The following is an 18,246-nucleotide window of genomic DNA, read 5'->3' as shown; positions in this document are numbered from 1 at the left end:
AGCTACTGTATTCAACTGGAGATTTGATTTTTTCCTTAGCTTTTGGTATTAGGAGAAGATGGTACCACTAAGTCATGTATCCCCAGAATGTTGCTGTTGGAAGAAATAATAACATAACCTTGATGAACTCCAGCCACTGAAGAACAACATGAGCTTCCAACCTGTGTTAGTCCCACCAATGGCTTTTTTGGGAAAACATACCTTAGTGTTTTCTGCCTCTAAGGTTGCCTCTCCACTGTCAGCTGCAGTCACATTACAGCCATTGGCCTCAGCAGGATGATTTGATCTACTCCTCTGAACCACAACTAGATACTTCCAGTGTCACATGGAAGTGCTTTGGGGAGGGCACAGAGAAGAGGCAATAGGTGAGTAAAGATGGGTAAGTAAGCACCTCTGCAGTGCTAGAGAGGGCACGTACATGCAAATATTGTATTCTCAGAGGCAACGTGAACCTGGACCACTAGATGCACCAGCCATTGAAAGCATCCCTGATAGAAGCCAGCAAGGGCAATCCAACTCCTACATCCACCCACTTTTCTCCTTATCTGTAGCACAGTTTATTGCCCCAAGCTGTGCATGGTGATTAGCTAAGGAGAAGGGCAGATAGCCCTGAGCCTGCTGAATATTTGACCCTGAAAATATTTTATTCACTCCCTTGAAAGCCTGATTGCTTTCAGACTTCATAGATTCTGCCTTTGACACCAAGTCCCCTAAGTATCCAAGTGTGAAGGTAAGATATGGGGACTTTTTGTTGTGTTGACTTAGAAAATAAAAGATTGCAAGAGGAGAAACAGTAAGATTAAGTCATTTATTTACTTCTGTCCTATGAAAAATTGTGCTGATATTTCCAGCAATGGCCATTTTATGATATTGTGGTAGTATCTGCATTTGGATGTAGGTGTTTTTGTTTCCCAGTGCTCAAGCGCTATTTTTTTTATGAATAGCTGGGGGCTAGCAGCTCTTTCTTGGTTAGTGTGGCCTGTGATCCTGCTGCTGTGGTGTTTTCTGGTTTTAGTTGTGCTATTGAAAGGTGCATGGAAATTAAAGCTGCATGTAATTTCCCTCTTAAGTGATACTTAAGAATGTGTTTGTGTTGGCACGGCAATGATATGGACAAAATGTACTCTGACATAAAAAGAGAAAATGATGTGTTCTTCTCTAAATTCAGATCAAGTGGAAAACACATGTCCAACTTATTAACAATCTTACACATGGCTTTGCTGCTGCTGTTTTGGGTCTGCAAGTGTGACTAAAATACAGAAGTGAAGAGATGGTTTATTTGTTTCCTTATTAAATTAAATGAGTTCTAAATGGTTTTCAGATAATTTTTAAACTTGGACATAAAAAAAATTATAATTTGCATTAAAATCCATTTTGTTGCCAGGGAAATTTTTTTTTTTTCTGTGAACACCAAAGCTTACTGTGCTATCATGTGGATGGCAACACATCTATTTTTCAGGCACAGATACGCCGCTTTACTGGCAATTGTCATGACTGCATGTGTTTTAACTCTTTGTGCTTAAATACTGCTTGCTGGATGTCTGTCTCAATCTGGCTTCTTGGCTAAAGATTGTCAAGGGGAGAGTTTTGAAATGAAACAATAAAGCTGTTTCAAAGTATTAATTAGAGGAAAAATCTGTCCTTGTTTTTTTTTTAATTTTAAAACAACTTTAAGGCTTCCGTGCTTCAGAAAAGAAGCTTTGCAATCTGGTAGGAGGTAGGGGTTTTTTATGCAAGACTTGTGCTTCTGGTGTTTTCAGGACAACTTGTATTACCCGGGTCAAGCTTATTATATTCACTTTATACCGAGATCCTATGCCCAAGATGGGTGTGTGTTCTTAAGGAGCACACCTAAACCTGTAGGAAAGAGGAACACTGTGAATAAACACAGTACCAAAACGCAGAATTGCAATGCATATTGTTGTTCTAAGTTAATGTTGGAGTGCTTGGCAGCAGTTCCCATTGTATGAGGGCTATGCTTTGACAGCTTTTTTCTTTTAAAAGGGGAAGTAAAGCCTTGCTCCTGGTAGAAAGATTATCTACCGTTATGTTTCAAGCCCTTTACCCACCTACCCTCCCACCTCTAAAGTGAGTATGAAGAAATGTGTGAGCAGGAATAAAAGGAGAGATGTAAAATGATTTGCTGAAGGCCACGCAATAAATAAGTAGCAAACTAGAATGAGATTCATGGTGCTATAGCTGCAGCTCAGTGATTTGCATGGGAGACTGTGCCACTTCTTACTGAAGTCTAATGCAATGTGTTGTCCTATTTGGTGAGTAGTTTTGAAACACTGAGAATGCATTCCCTAAGCAGATGCAGTATTCATGATATGTCATTTCCTGTACACCTCTGTAAAACATAAATCCTAGGGCAGATGGTTATTCAAATATTACTTCCTACTAGCTGGAAGATGTTTTTTTTCTTTTTGCTAGTCTAGGAAGCTAGAAAAAACTTGCGTTCAAAACGATTTTTGTCTTCCTTCTCCTGATAAGACAAAATGAGATAAGGGAGTCTGATGTCATCTGCAGCAGCTAATTTAAGCAAACAATTTCTCCCTCACAAATAAATATTTATAGATGACACCTTGTATGTTATCTACTCAGTTTCTAGCATCTGAGGAGAATGTATTGGTGCCTTTCCCATCATGAAGGTCAATTATTAGTGTTATGGATATTTTAATGTGAACTATGTTCTTATTTTATTAGTAAGTACACATGAAATAGGAAAACACTGCATGCGTTCAGTAAGCATTCAACATAACATAGTTTAATATAGGGAATTATTATTCATGTTCAAATAAGATGGAAATGCAGTTCAGATATAGTCCAGACAAAAGATAAATTATACTAGGTAGAAATACAAACTCAAAGTCTTGGTGTCTTTTCAGTAAACAGAAACGTCCCAATTAACACCAGATATAAGCTTTGCTTTTCAAGTTGTTGATTTTATCAGGGTTGGTGGGTCAACACAGTTTTTCAAGTGACAAAGGGGCTAGAGAGAAAAGGCTTGAGATCTGACAGTAAGCCAGATTATCTTTATGTGACCTCCTGAGCATTTAAGCTGTGTTTTAGCTTAAAGTTTAACACTTGCAGAAAATGCATCTCGCTTATTTTTCTCCTCTTCTGTTAGTTTTGACATATCTTTCAAAATAGGTGTATGAAAATAAAGAAAACTGGGGCAATGTTAGAAATATCTGTTTACTGCTTTCACTTGTAAAGTTTGTATAACTCTGTGCCAGCTTTAACCAGTTCTTGTGACGTCTCAGTGGTGTGTCTTCATAGTTTAATTTCATGCAGTGAAATTTCACCTGTGTCAGAGGCAGATTTGGCCAGCAGGAGGTTGTTTCTGGAAGGTGTGTTATTGTTGAAAACTGGCATAACATTGCAACCTGAAAGTGCCTCCTCTCTTGCCGGGGAAGGGCTCTTCTTGTCTGACTAATGCCTGACCAATGGTCTTCATAGGGTACATTGGTCCAACAGCTTGTAAACTATTACACTGTGACAAGACCTGCTTATTAAACGCATTATTGAGCAGCTTCTGAGACGAGAACAGTGAGCATAGTCTTGACTTAGTTTGTCAGGGCTTTGCTGGGTGGGAGCTCAGACACCCTCTGCTTCCTCACTGAGAGCTTCGTCTGGATTGCAGCATTTGTTCCTCTCTCTAACACACTTACAGTTCTATATGTGCAATGTAGGCATGGCCCAAATTGCCTGTTCTTGGTGGTGTGCTCGCAGTGGAATTAGGACCATGCTATGCCCCTGCATTTGGGTGCAGGTGTGGGGCAACAGCTCACCTCCCCAGCTGGAGAGACACAGGATGCTCTTGGGGATTGATGTACAAACCTGCCTGGTACCCTTGCATGTCCAAAATGTGGATTGCAAAGACAAGTCTCTTTTTCAACTGTTCTGCTGTTCTTGGATCCAGCCACCTGGAGACCAGCAGCCCTGGGCAGCAACTGTGCCTGCTGGTGACATGAGTGGTTTGTCGTCATCTGCCTAGCAGCAGTGGGAGAGAATGCCAAAATGCCTGAAAGAGATGATTATTTGGTAATGTGCCTGCATGCAGCTTTACAGCTAATGTGCAGCATGATGTACTTAATTGTTCTGGTGTGGCTTTGGTGTCTTCCCTCCAAGCAGGAGAGTTCACTCGGCTTGTGCAGCTCCTCGCTCTTGGGCTTAACAGTGAGGCAACTCTGCGTGGAGGTATGCTGGGGCTGCTGGGTGGCAGAGAGACATGTCAACATGTGGACCTACCCATGCAGCACAGACACATTGGAGGGTCTCATCAAACTGAAATTGAAAAAAATATTATGAAATTAGTGGATAAGTTTGTCACCAGCCCAGGAGCCTTTTGTAATTGTTTACCCAGCCTGCTTCTCTAACGTAGGTTAGGATGTAGCTCAGCGTTTCCACGTCATCAGTGCCAAACTTGCGTGGGAGCTCGGGTGCTCCAGCTACGCGATCATGTTTAAAAAGACGCTCATTTAACCAGGTTGACGAGTCGATCTGAATCAACCTTTCTCATTTCTTTCCTTTGCGTGTTTTTTTGTGTTTGTTTTTTTTTTTTTTTTTAATTTAACCTAGCTAGTTTCACAGGCTGTGCTTACACTACGCATCTCAAATTGGTTGCATAAACACAACTTGGGGATCAGGGACAAGTGGACAGAAGAAACTGCCAATCTCTCAATCTAGTTTTGTTGCCAGAGACAGTGACGTGAAAAGATTCATATTTTGTTGTTGATTAATTCAAATAAATCCCTACTCCTTGATACTTGTAAGTGTCCACATGCAATAGCTGAACACAAAGTGTATTTCTGTGTACCTGCACTTAAAAGAAAAAAAACCCCACATTAAAATCCACAGAAGGCACACCAAAATAATGCACAGGTGTGATGATACTGTGATGGTAATTGTTCTGTGTGCACTGTTACCTGTTTTTTGTATTTAACAAACACCTAACTAGAGATTTAAACTCCAAAGTGCTGCTTATATTTAACACTGTGCTTCTTTCAGGTAGATACATGAATTTTACAGGTGGGGAAACTGAGACACAAGACATATTTCATAATTTGCCCAAACAAACCCCTGCTGTAACAAATGAGCAGTAACTCGCACCCTTGTCCTGTGGAGAAGAGCCCCGTTCCTGTGCCAGGATCCTCTTCAGCCACACATGGGAAATCTGGGCTGTGTTTTCCCTGTAGCATCCTGGGGAGTGGAGGGTAGCTCCAGTACTGAGACAAAACTGTTGTGTTCAGAAATAAGGAGCACCGGAGGCTGTATCTGTGCTAGTGGATGTGAGCTTCCACATTGTGTGGTGCAGCACGGGGGGCTCTGGGAGAAGCCACACTACAGTCACGTGTCCTCACGTGGTGTGTGACCAGGTCTTGGCTGTCCTCCAGGTCGATGCTGAAGCCAGATGTGCTTGCCTGTGTAGGCAGAGATGCCCATAAAAATTTAGGGGTTTGTTGCTAAGCCTGCTTTTTAGCTGTTTGTGATAAATTCTGTCCATGAGTGAAGGAGTGATTGCAGAATGTACAGTTGTATGTGAGACAGCTTTATTTTAACTAATCTGGATATTAATAGCTGCAAAACTGTACTCCAAGCTAGAGACAGCCCTCCCCTGGAACCTGTCAGATTACACAGTATTGAAATTTAGGGAAGTATGTGTCTTTGCTGCTAACTCAACTGATGATAGTTTGAGTACACCTACAGATGCTGCAGCTGTATCTCCAGTTGGGAAATAAACATTGCCTTAGAGCAGCGTTTTTGAGCTTTGTCAGTAATGCATGTGTTATACTAATTCCTGAAGTGAAACACAGTATATTTATTCTTTATAGGTCTTTATACAGCAGTAAGGAGCACAGGTTCTTGGGTATCTTCTGCTTGTGTCTATGGTAATTGCCTTATCAAGGGTAAAGTGTGCCATGGGGAGCTACTGAAATGTGCACTACCCTGTGCTGAACCTGAAAAAGATATCAAAGAGATCACCATGGAGCAGAGGCCACAAGGTTGTGAAGATTGTTAAAAACCTGGAAAGTTCATGTCACCGACTTGGACTAATTCTGGGGAAAGTTTGTCCTTGCCCTGTGTTTAATGTTTGTACTGGAAAAGCTATGTGTCCTTAGGGAAAAAAAAGCAGTCAACTATGGCCTTTTAGATATTGCCTAGACCTTTTGTGTCTTGATAGTTAAGATTTTGAGTCTGTTTGACCATTTTCCCTCTTTATAGAAGAGAGTGGAGGATAAGCTTGATGTGTTAGTGATGGCCAGTGATACCAAGGGAACATTGGTATCACCAAATTTTTGTCACTAATTTTCATGCCCTGGGTGTGTGACGTTGCTGTTTTTGAGAGGGTCCTGGAGGTACCAATAACCAATGCCTGATTGTGATTTGCCAGGATAGAAAAGGATGATGCCTTTCTCAGGGAAGAAAGCATTGCTTGCAAAAGCTAGTAAGAGGGAACATGGTAATGCAAAAAGTACAAAAGCACACTTAAATGATAAACTGCATTGACCTTTCTTGGACTTGTGCTTCCAGTGAGAAGAGACTGATCCCTTGGTTTAAAAATTGGCTGTGATCTTCTTCTGCGTCTTCAAGATTGAACTTCATTTTGCTCATCTGCCTGCTCTGTTTTTGACTTTTGTAAATTAAACTTCATAGCCAAATAATGAAAAGCAATGGTCCAGACATTCCTAGCCATCTGTTCCACATTTCTTACTTAGCAGGGTTTTTTCCCAATTTTTAGAATTATTACTTATGATACAGTGGCCCAACACCAAATTTCTAGCATGTAGAAAGTAAGAAAAGGTAGATGTAAAATCTAAAGTAGTAGATGTCAAAGACCATGGCTATAGAAGCATTTCTGGGCCTGGATGAATATCCTTCATTCCTACATTTTCAAGCTACGTGAGTCGGTAAAAACAATGATAATTTCAGAGTCAAAGCAATATGCTTAAGGTATTTGTGTGGCTCACTATGGCAGAGTTTACTGAAGTAAGAAAGTGCTTGGCATACAAGCTTTTGTGACAAATAGAACACATCGCTGAAGAAATCAGAGAGGCAGTCAGCAGAAACATGGTTACATCCATGCTGCCTATGCTAGGGTGTTCTACCCCTCCTGAGAAAGGATCTGCCAACCCTCCCTGCTTTATTTTCTCAATGTGTAAGGTAAATAGAAGAGGATACCTTTGATCATTTCTGCTCTGTGCTGCGCACTGTGCTGTGCTTCCCACAGGGTGGAGCAGTAGGAGGGGATCCAGGGATAGAGCAATGGTCACAGCCGTGAGCCAGCTGACTGAGAACACAATCCAGATTTCTGTTCAGGGCACATGAATATGGAAGTAGAGTGTAATGAATGAAGAAGACTGTTTGCAGGGTCTATAAAATATGGCAGCAGAAGGACGTCTTTTTATTAGGGTGGAATAACTCTACCAATAAAATTTAGGGCAAGAAGTTCAAGCTGAGAGCCCAAGGTATTTTTCCTAAATAAGAATACATGATACTACTAATTAGATAATTAAATACATATATACATGTTTGTGGACATAAAAATAACTCTTTTTTAAAAATATTTGCTGAAGTCAGTTGTTTCTTTAATGTGCTTTCCTCTGCCATCTCCATCTGATACCATCTGTTGCCTGTTTTTATGTGTGATGTTGATTTTTGAACCACTTCAGGGAGTTATGCATATACATATGCAGAATAATAGAGCAAAATAAAGTTGCTGCCTTTTGCTGTTGGTAAAATCATATTCTGTCAGTATTACTGTATTTGCTCAATCAAATCTAGTCCTTCTATTACAGTGAAGAGTGTTGTGGGAGAGCTTCACTAGGATTTTCCTCCTGTTAAGCAACGTGTGGAATCTCAGTAAAGGTTCCCACTTAGGGTAACCCTGTGTCTCCTTTTATGCTGCATCAGTAACTCTTTCTAGCTAAGTGCTTTAGGAAGAGGCCCGTGGGCTGAAATAAACTCAACATTTAGAATACATGTGTTACTGATGGGTTAAAGCTAAAAGGACATGAGATTTTAATTTAGTCTAATTGCAAATCATGGAAGCACTAGAACTTCCTCTTTTACTTGGCTATGACTCCCTTTTCATGCAGTCCCACACTGTTGTGAAAAACGTTTTCAGGAATGGGTGCTTAAATTCTTTTGAGGGTAAGTGGCATTGGGTCCAAAGAATTGTCTGTAATGTTGCTGAAAATTAATTGAATTTTCTCACTATGCTTGTCTTCTTAAAAGCCTTATTTGCTTTTTTTCTTAATGTTGGGGAACAGGCACCAGAAACAGCAGTATGGTAACACTAAGCAGTCACTGTCAACTTTGTGGCTGGCAGGTCAAGATCTTACTTGTCTTGGTTTGAAAGACACGTGTCTGCGGAGGAAGGCAGGATCCTCCCTTGAAATGGAAAATGCAACCCCCTTCCCTCCAAATTATTATAATTTTGAAATTAACGGGCCTTCAGGCAAAGATATGGAGAATAGGAATAACAGTTCTTTACTAATAAATATATATAACACAAGGCAGGGAAAAACAAACAACCCACTGGTTTACACTGACAGAGTCAGAAATACAACCTGACACCCTATTAGGGTGGCAGTAGCAGTCCGATAAGATGCTAGCTGCAGTCCTCCTGAAGCAATGGATGTAGTTCTGTTGAAGCAGCGATCTTGTAAAAGGGTCTGGTCTTCCTCGGAAGGTCCAGTAGTAGGTAGGTAGCTCTTGTCCTCTGGAACTCCAGTGGGGGGAAAACCTCCTCTGGGAATCCAGTGGAAGAAGGCTGCTAGGGTGTTCGAGATCTCAGTTTTTATTTAGCATGGACTGCTTGGCTCCTTCTCCCCGGGTGGAGCATCTCACAATGGGATGGGGAGTCGTGAGGCAGTTCCTTGATGGACCATTAACAGGAGATAGCCCAGGAGCGAGTTACCGATGGGTCAGGCAATAAGGCATTGTTGTGCCCATTAACAGGAGATAGTCCAGAGGGGGGAGGCAGGGAGCACCGCCCCACCTGGTCTCAACAGCTCCTGAAGATGGTAATAGAATACTTTTTTTTCCTTTTGGCACATTTTACACTGTAACCTAGGACACTACTGCAGCTGATACATGCAAACGTTGCCAAGCCTACTTTAAAAAGTCTTCGTAGTTTTTCAAATGTTCTTATTTTTCTTTTCTTTATTTTTTTTTTTTTTCCCCTTCATTACCTGACAGAGTGAAATACTCTGTTTGTATCCTAGGAGTCCAACTTTGGATGATGCTTCCTTATATAAAAAAGTGTGGGTATCCTAAATTAATAAACTAGCTTTCACATAGTTGTTTTCATAAGGAAAATAGGTCAGTTGTAAGGTCTTTGGAAGAAAACCGGTGACTACCGCTTTCACCAGTGTATTAACATTAGTGTCTGGAGACCTTAATGTGAAAGATTACTCATAAATCTATTGCCAATATTTATCAGTTTCCTTGTGTGGCATTAGTTTCCGTTTGTCTGTGGACTCTGTAAAATGGCCTGAGGTGACTCTTACACTCTTCAATTTTTGGCCTTTACTTATTATTGCCTGGTTTTTTTGTTTGTTTGTTTGTTTTTCCAGATCATATCCTCCTTGTTAAACTCTGTGACTAATTAACGCAGTTTTGTCTACTGCTCCTTGGACTTTTGCTCTTCATTACAAATATTACTGTCTCATTGAAATCGGCAGCCTGTGACTGAGTGTTCTTAATGAACAACAAATCCTACTGGAGACCTTTCAGTTCCTTCAGACTGGAGCTGATGAATACCTGCACCTCTCATCATTCTCAGCTGTTGCAAGTCCTCGGTTGATTTCTTAGGGGATATGTGTTTTACATAAAAACTCACAAACCTTTAACCCTCATCTCTCACAGCCTACCTGTGTGTAATCATTAGTCTCCACGCGCAGGACCTGCTTGCAGAAGGTTGAAGTGGCCAAATGAAAAACCCAACAGCCATCTTGCAGTCTCAGGTCAGAGTTTAATCACTGTCTGTAAAACATGCCTCTAATTCGAATGATGTAGTGGGACATTGGTCTCCATGTATGTGTGTCTTCATGTGCGGTGTTTGGACGGATACTCAACGGGTCATATTCTTGTCACAGCCCAGTGAAAACTGGGACTAGTGTTGCTGTATTACTGATGCAAAGCTGAGTCCGAAGTTAGGCAAAAATGCCTTTCCCAAAGCCTTTAGCTGTGGTCACCTGGATTTCAGTGTGGTGTCTTGTTGGTTGTCACTGTATGTCCAACACCATGCTGTGTTACATCTTGAAAGAAAATTAAGGGGAGGAATAATATTAAAAAAAAAAAAGAAAAAAGAAGGCTGGATTTCTCAAATTATTTAGTGAGGTAACTCTGAAACCAAACAAACCAACTGAGGTGTACCTCCTTGTCAGACTGTTTGGAGACCCAAATTTTCATGTTCATCCCAAAGATACTGTGGATGTCACTGTTGGTGTGACTGAATGCAATTGAGTAGGTTACTCTTTTTAAAAAATTGCTTTCATTAATTGCTCGAGTTTTTCAGTTCAGACCAAGACCCTGTTAGTTTTTGTGTCCATTTGCATATCTGCTTTCAGGCCTTTCTCCTAAACTTGATCTACCTTCTCTTGAGTCGTCCCATGTCACCAGTGTGGGAAAACCACAGAATGCCTCAAGCCTTTTGTGTTTGATGTCTTCCTGTTTAGGGAGTCACAAAGGCACAGGCAATGTCACTGGGTTTAAAACAGGGTTAGCATTTGGGTTTTGTAGCACCAGGCAATATGTCTGTCTTTACTACACAGTCCTGATGCCAGAACTCTGCAAAGGGCTTGGGCAGAGAAACCTAGGATGCAGGTCGCAGCCACCACTGCATCACATAAGAGGGAGTTAGCTAAAAAGCCCTGACTGGTTCATAAAGCTGGACAAGGAAACTGGGGAAGCGTTCCTTGCTAAGAAAACCTTGCTCTGAGGTCATTGCAGAAGAGGAACTGTGTCATTCCCTCATGCAGTTGCTTCCACTATAGGTAAGGCAAGTAATTTTTCTTCTTTGTAAGATTTACTTCTTCTGAATTATATGACATTTCCACATCCCTTTCTGTTTCAGATGAGTCTTTGTGAAGGAGTTTCTATTGAATGCAACTGAAGCGAATACAGTCTGGTACCATCATTAAAAAAACCCAGAGCCATATTATGACTATTGCTAGAGAGAGCTGATTCGCCTTGAAGAGGAGGTGGAGAGAGAGATGCAGAAAAATTACTATCTATTTGTGTTTTTAAAATTTTTCTTCAATCTCAGGGAAAGGGGAAAACCAAGCACCAACCCTTTTTCTTTGTATTCCTGCCCATGTGACATTAAGTTCAGATTTTTTGTTTTAAACAAGAAACAAATGGTCAAATTAGGCTGTTATTGCATCAAAGACCTGTCCAGTTGTCAGTTTATTTATTAATAAACAGTATTTATTTTAATTATGATCCAAGTCCTAATTGTCTATGCCACACTACTAATTACTGTTCTGGTTTATAGCTGTGGTAAATTTAATAGAAGAATTTTCATTAAATAGATGTTTGAACAATGAGTAGGTTTGTTTGCTTGTTATTTCAGATAACTAACACTGCAATGTGGTCTGATGACATTTATTAGTCTATTATTTGAGAAAGATGGTGCCACTGGAACTTTGGGGTTTCAGCTCCTCCGGTGCAAAGTTAAGATAATTGTAGTTCTTCACACTCATGACCATGAGATGACAGTGCTAGCAGCATAAATGTTTATGTTCTAGTGAATGACGGTATCTTCCTGACCATTCAAGACTTGGCACACTTGAGAAGAACGAGTTTCAGATTTTACTTAAGGTTTTTTTTTAATAAGATAAGTGATAAGATCAGTTAGAGTTACTGCTGTATGAAAAACACATGAATGCCCTTTCAGAAGGGAAAATAAAACAGGAGTAATGCAGATAAAACGGTTCACTAAACAATAAATGATAACAGGTAAGTGCAAACTACCACCAGCCAAGGCAAGATGAGCTTTCTAGAATAGGCATGGAACAAAGACCAAAGTCTGGAGAATTTTGCTTTTTCTGACTTTGCATTGTAATATCGCATATAGAAAGAACTAATGCAATAAGAAGAATGGAACAGAATAGAACTGCTAATTATACCCACATTCACTAATGATTTAGCTTTCTCGCTCTCCCTCTTCCTTCTCTAGGGCTGTGCCTGCTCTCTGCATTTTGTGGGGGACATCCACAATCTCTTCGAGGACAGCCCAAGAACAGCTTGGTCAGCAGGCTGTGCCAGACTGGTCACTGCCTGTGGCTGGGATCCCTCCCATCCAAGGGATAATTGTCCACGTCTGTATCCACCTGTGAATGAAGTGGTAAGTGACAGGCAAGTTGGTGCTGTGCACACAAGGAAACACCTCCAAGACACACGGGCCAGTCCTGTCCTTGGCTTTGTGGTTAGAAACCACAGTCCTGCAGCACTACTCTTTAGTGGGTTTGACCCGCTTCCAGCATCAACGGTTTCTCAGTTACTCCATGTGCCCTGGCACTGGGGCTGGTCCAATAGTGTAAATAAGATGATATTTGCAAGAAACCTAACACATTACTTTGTCCGTATAAGCCTCACATTTAGAGGCTGCTTTGGGCTTGGTGGAGTAGTTGCACACAGATGGCTAAGTGACAAGTGGGGTGATGGCATTGGCTGCACAGCTCCTGGAGAAGGAGAGCAAAGCAAGTGCAGTGTGGTGTGAAGGGACAATTCCTGGCATATCAGGGGGAGGAGGGCTGTGAGGAAGGTCTCTCTGGCACTGCACCTGCTCAGCGCTCCAGCACCACCGCCTGATGCAAGATGATGGCTCTGTGAGGCGCTGCCCATATGCACCAGGGCTGGCATGGCCATGGGGCACCGCACCACGCTCAGCACCATGGGCTGGACAGCAGGGGATTGCAACAGTGTGGGCAGAGACCCATGTTGTTTCCTGCATTTTCACGTTGTACACCAAGCTCAATGGAATCTGTTCTCCTGTGGGGCCTCTGGGGGTTGCTGCCCTCTTCTAATGCTCCTATCAACAGCATGGGCTGCAGGCTCAGCCGAAATATCTCAGGCAGATATTTTGGAGCTTTTTTTTACAGTCAGTTTAGAAAGAAAGCTTTCTCCTGAGAATGTCTTTCCCCTTCATGTTTTAAAACTCAAGGAAACCAGGTTCACTGCCTTTGTCTGTAACAGAACAAAATTGAACTAAGTTTTTTTCCGACACATGTTTAGAGTGATAGACATGTCTGAAGTCCCTCTACATTGTGGGTCCTGGTATCTGAAATAACAGGGGCTAAAAAATGGTGCCTGAACTGTATGGTGCTGCAAAATGAGGAAGATGGAGTTGGGCAAAACTTACACTTTGTCTTTGCTTTCATCATATTTATTAGCCTTTTTTGGGCGAAATGAGAAATTCATTAAGTAGGGGCAATTGTATCGTCCACCAAAACCTTTAAATTAGTATTGTCCTAATTAGGTCTTTTTCTTGGGTTGAGAGAAGAGCGGGACTCTACTAGAAAACTACCCAGCTCTATCTTCTGGAGTAAAATAGGTGGGATGTTGAGAACTAGTGGAAACTCTCAAAGGTGAAAGGAGATGCTTTACATACCTCACCTGGAGGAAAAAAAAGGTGGTTTCAGAGAAACACTGAATAAATTTAGCCCTTATTTTCTGTCTTATTGGAACTGGAAATCTTTGGATTTGTTGAGGGACTTCTGGTACTAGTTTACACTCAGGGCACTCCAAGACACTTTTATAACAACAGTTCATAAAATGCTACAAGAAAGTCCTGTATTGGTCCAATCTACTTTTTGCTTGTTATCTCTCCTGCAAGTTGTTTATTTTTTTTTATTTCCTTTCAGTCTGTCTTCCTAGATGACTTTATTGGAGAAAGCTTTTCTGGGCTGAAGGCAGACTACACATTGTTTCACAACAAATAATGAGCTTTACCAGCTGCAAAGTAGATCCCTTGAGGATGTGTAAATGATGACCCTTCCCAGAGCACCTCAGGACAGTTTCAGTTTGCTTTTTATTTTTTGTTTGTGATTTTTTCCTTTTATATTTCTGCTTTTAACCTTGTTGAAGCAGAAATTTTTCCTCTGAGCTGATTTTGGAAAATGCTAGCCTGCCCTAAAGTTCCAGTCCGTTACTAAAACATGTGATTTTAGTGTTAATGTGGAGAGGAAAAATGTGTTGTATGGCCATCTGGACTGAAGATAATATAGAGGAAGTGCATTAAACTTGATATACGTGTAAAGGAGAGGGTAGATGTGAGGAAGGAGAAAATGTTGGGTGCAGCGCTGCTCCACAAGAAGTTTCCCAACTCATCTGAAAGAACAGCAAATATATGGTTGGTCTTCTCTGTTCTCTAAGGGCCTGGATGGGTATAACCTCTGTGGATGGATATAAGTGTTTGTCTTGGTTTTAATATTATTACCTTTACACTAGTTAGAAACCCAGAAAAGCCCATTAGCAGCTGACACAGAACCCTCTCCTTTGTGCTCAGTGGTCTGCATAAAAGGCTATTCCCACAGCCTTAGCTCATTATCAGCACCATTAGGAAAAAGCATCACCACAGCTGATATTGACTGGTTACTGTCTTGCTTCTCTCATGCAGTGACTGTAAGCCGTGCCTTCACAGGACTGAGGGCACAGCAAGCAGAGTCCTGCTTACCCTGCTGATAAGCAGAGGACTTAATTTTCCACCCACATTGGCCCTCAGCGCTAAGTGCAGTTGCCCATTCCAAGCATTTGTTACAGCCCTGCTCTGAAAGAAAGCTTTTGCCAGCTTTCAGCTCTAGCAAAATTATTAATTTTGTCAGTATGGCAACTTGGTACAGTCTGTACAACTAGTATTTTGTCTCAAGTTAACTTTGAATTTCCTGATCTTAGTTTTGTGTTATGAATGTTCAAAGATGCAGTTTTATTTTTTTCAGCAACTGCTTAAAGATGTTAGTGGACTTAAATGTCCTCAGCAGAACAGACAACTTGCAGGGCATTGTATTGGCTTTTGCTAGTTGTTTTGGTCATTCCATGCCAGCTTTCATCAAATCCTTCCACCACTTAGACAGAATCATTATTATCTGTATTCCTTAGAACGCAGCATCCTTGTAAATTAACAGATTCTGTATCTTGGTGTAACACTTTAGAGGTTTATCTCGTAGCAGCAGTGCATTTTTACCTGTAGGATACATTTGAGTTTTGTTGACAAATCCCATCTGACCAACTGGTGAAGCTTTGCTGCTGGTTGTAATACATGAATCATACAATTTCCCTGTAGCACTCTTTGGATAAATTAACCCACAATGCCTTAAAAGAATTTCTTGTCTTTTTTGGAAGTTACATCAATCAAATACAGAAGGCTCCTGTCAAACTCAGAGACAATCTGCTCTCTCATAGGAGCTCAGCTTGTTTATTGTCCAAACTTAAATCATGTTCTTCTCAGAATCGGGTTTTCTCATAGCAAGTTACACTGGGGGTTAATCATCTCATGTTAAGAGGCAGCATGGTTCAGATGGCAGCTTGGAATAACTATAAGATCATGCATAAACTGTATCACAGGTTCCCTGCAAAGCATCCTTGGCTGCCTTGTGGTGATGCACACAATGGTCTACAGCTGTAGCTGTGCATCACTTCAGCTCCACAGATCTCTGAATCAGCTGGGTGGATATTGGTATGTGCCCTAATCTTTATTCTCTCTGAATAATAAAAAAGGATGTCTGAGTCAGAATTTTTCTAGGCAGACAGGTAGGTTTTGCTCTGTACCAGGCTTTGTAACTAGCCTGGATGACAGTCCACTCCTATTCAACTAAGTTTTGTTAAATAAATGAATGAGCACTTATAATAGCTGAGAATATGTGATAGCATTGCCTTTTGCTGGCACTGATGATTGCAGTTAGAATCATTCTGGATTATGTTTTTACACTAGTCAAATCTATCTTTTAGAAAAAGTTGATATTTAATGTTCCTTATTTCCGAGTTCCATAATACTTTTAATCAGCCTTGGGGAACTACAGAAGCAAATTCCTTCACACATTGTAGATTGGAGTTTCCATGCCCAGTGAAAGTACAGAGTGTCCTGGGAAATATTGACACAGGAAAATATCCATTTTCATAAGAAACTTGGACCATGTGGAAAATGAAACTTCTCCTCTGAGCAGCATCCTAAAAAATTCCTGCACATATGTGGGAGGCAGACATATTTTCTTGTAGATAAACGGTTAAATGCTATTTTAGTGTTTTGATGGGTTTTTTCCTGTTTCTTTTTTAAACACATACCTTGCCAGTGCTTTGCAATGTGCTTTGTCATTTAACAAAGACAGACCCTCCTTGGCTGTATAGTGCTGATCATTATGGGTGTGATCAGCAAGGACAGTGAACAATACAGGACACATTGCTCTCTGTTGATCATTACTGTATGTGGGTCAAAGCACTCATTTTGTCTTTTTTTTTTATCTTGCGCTGTCTGAGTTCATTCATGCTTTGTTACCCTTCTTGGTTTTGACCTATAGCCTTGAAAAATGACAATAAAAAGAAAAAACCCTCAAGCAAATCACCAATAAAAAGCAAATAATCAATACTATGATATCTTATTTGTTTCAAAAAAAAGAAAATCTATGGGAAGACAAGTATGCCTGCATGACCTCAGGCAAATATTAACCCATCTTGCTTGAGTAGCTGTCAGCTGTATTTTTTTCACTCCAGGCAGGCATAAGTCTGCAAACTGAAACAGTTCAGAGGTGCTTTCCATCACTTGTGGACTTAGCCCTCCTTTTATGAAATATTCCAGCTTCTGTGTGTTGACATAAGGGGATGAGTGGAGAGGTGGCCTCTTGCTGGCCTGGTGGGCAGAGGCTGTGGGCTTGCCTGGGGCTGAGTCAGGGCTGCAGGGGTGGGAGGGTGGGCATGACTTTGGGTACAGATTTCACATAGGATTCAAATTCCTGTCTATTTACCAAAAAAAAGAAACTTCACATGATAATCACATGTGAGCAGCCAGCCCTTTGTATCTCCAAGGGCTACTGCTGCAGGCACGTCTCTGCCTGAAGAACCTCGGAGGAAAAGTGCAGGCAGCTGATCTTGACTGTGTGCCCGCGCATGTGAGCGACTACGTGTGCACCCTCCCTGGGGGCCTCACTTCCCAACATTACCAACTGTCTGTGCTTTCTCCATCTTCTTGAGCCCCATTAGTGGGTGACCCCTGTCTACTTTCACAGAGGTTAAATTGTTCTGACAGGATATGGTGTTATGCAGAGAGGAGAGCCCAGTTTTGAAAGGTCCACTTAGGTGTTTGAATCTAGTCAGACGTGGTAGCATGATGCTTTTGGGCTGATTTAGCCTAGTTTTAATACCTCAGCTCTGTCAAAGCTTGCCTGGATATTTTTGCTCAGTGCTGCTTTCTGTTGCATGGACTTCAGTGCAGTAATACTTCCTGCATATCCAGGCATATCCCTTTGCTGAACTACTTTTCCCTCTTAAAAAATTGTCTGAGCATATAGTGTCTCTTCAGCTTTCCACAGGAGTGTTGTGGGGAGGAAGATGGTCACTTGTCGGGGGGAAGTGTGTCCCCTGTGTGGTAGCTGTAGAAATAGTGAGAGGTCTGTGTGTATGTATGTAAACATCAAAATATGGAAAAAATCCTGTGGTGCACCTAGATTTTAGAGTAAATTCTTCCGATAATATTAGGCTGACTTATGACTGAGCACAGCTGAAAGGGCTCACCCCTAGTGCTGGCAGGAGAGCTTTTGGGACGGTGAGTTTAACTGGACCAGTCTCCTCATGGAGCTGAACACTCATCTCTAGCCTTTGGTCAACTCAACCAACAAAGAAGCAAGGGCTGAAGGTAGAGACACCCCTTCTGGAAACAGAGCTGTCTTAGAGGGGCTTGTACTGCCTGTGGAATAGTGCTGTTGCCTTTCCTTGTTAACCTGTCTTTGCTGGAGCAGTCTCAACTTGACTGGTGTTACACTGGGCAGAAAGAAGCCGGTCAGCTGCTTTGTGGTTCTTGCTGTTTCACCATTCCTAAGAGTCCAATATCGTACAGATACAGCACTAGTAACTTGTACCTGTTTCCCTGTCTCCACTCATCTGTGACTAGAATCAAAGAGTAGGGAGAGCTGTAGGCAGCCTTCATTGCATCACACCAACTTTTAGCCGAGTCACGCGGTCAGGAAACAGGTCTGCCTCTGCTTATGGGAGGATCACTGTCAATGAAATAAACATAATATCTAG

The sequence above is a fragment of the Leptosomus discolor genome, chromosome Z, assembly GCF_034619465.1.
Source record: "Leptosomus discolor isolate bLepDis1 chromosome Z, bLepDis1.hap2, whole genome shotgun sequence".
Taxonomy (NCBI): Eukaryota; Metazoa; Chordata; class Aves; order Leptosomiformes; family Leptosomidae; genus Leptosomus; species Leptosomus discolor.
Note: the sequence above shows the minus strand (reverse complement) of the source record.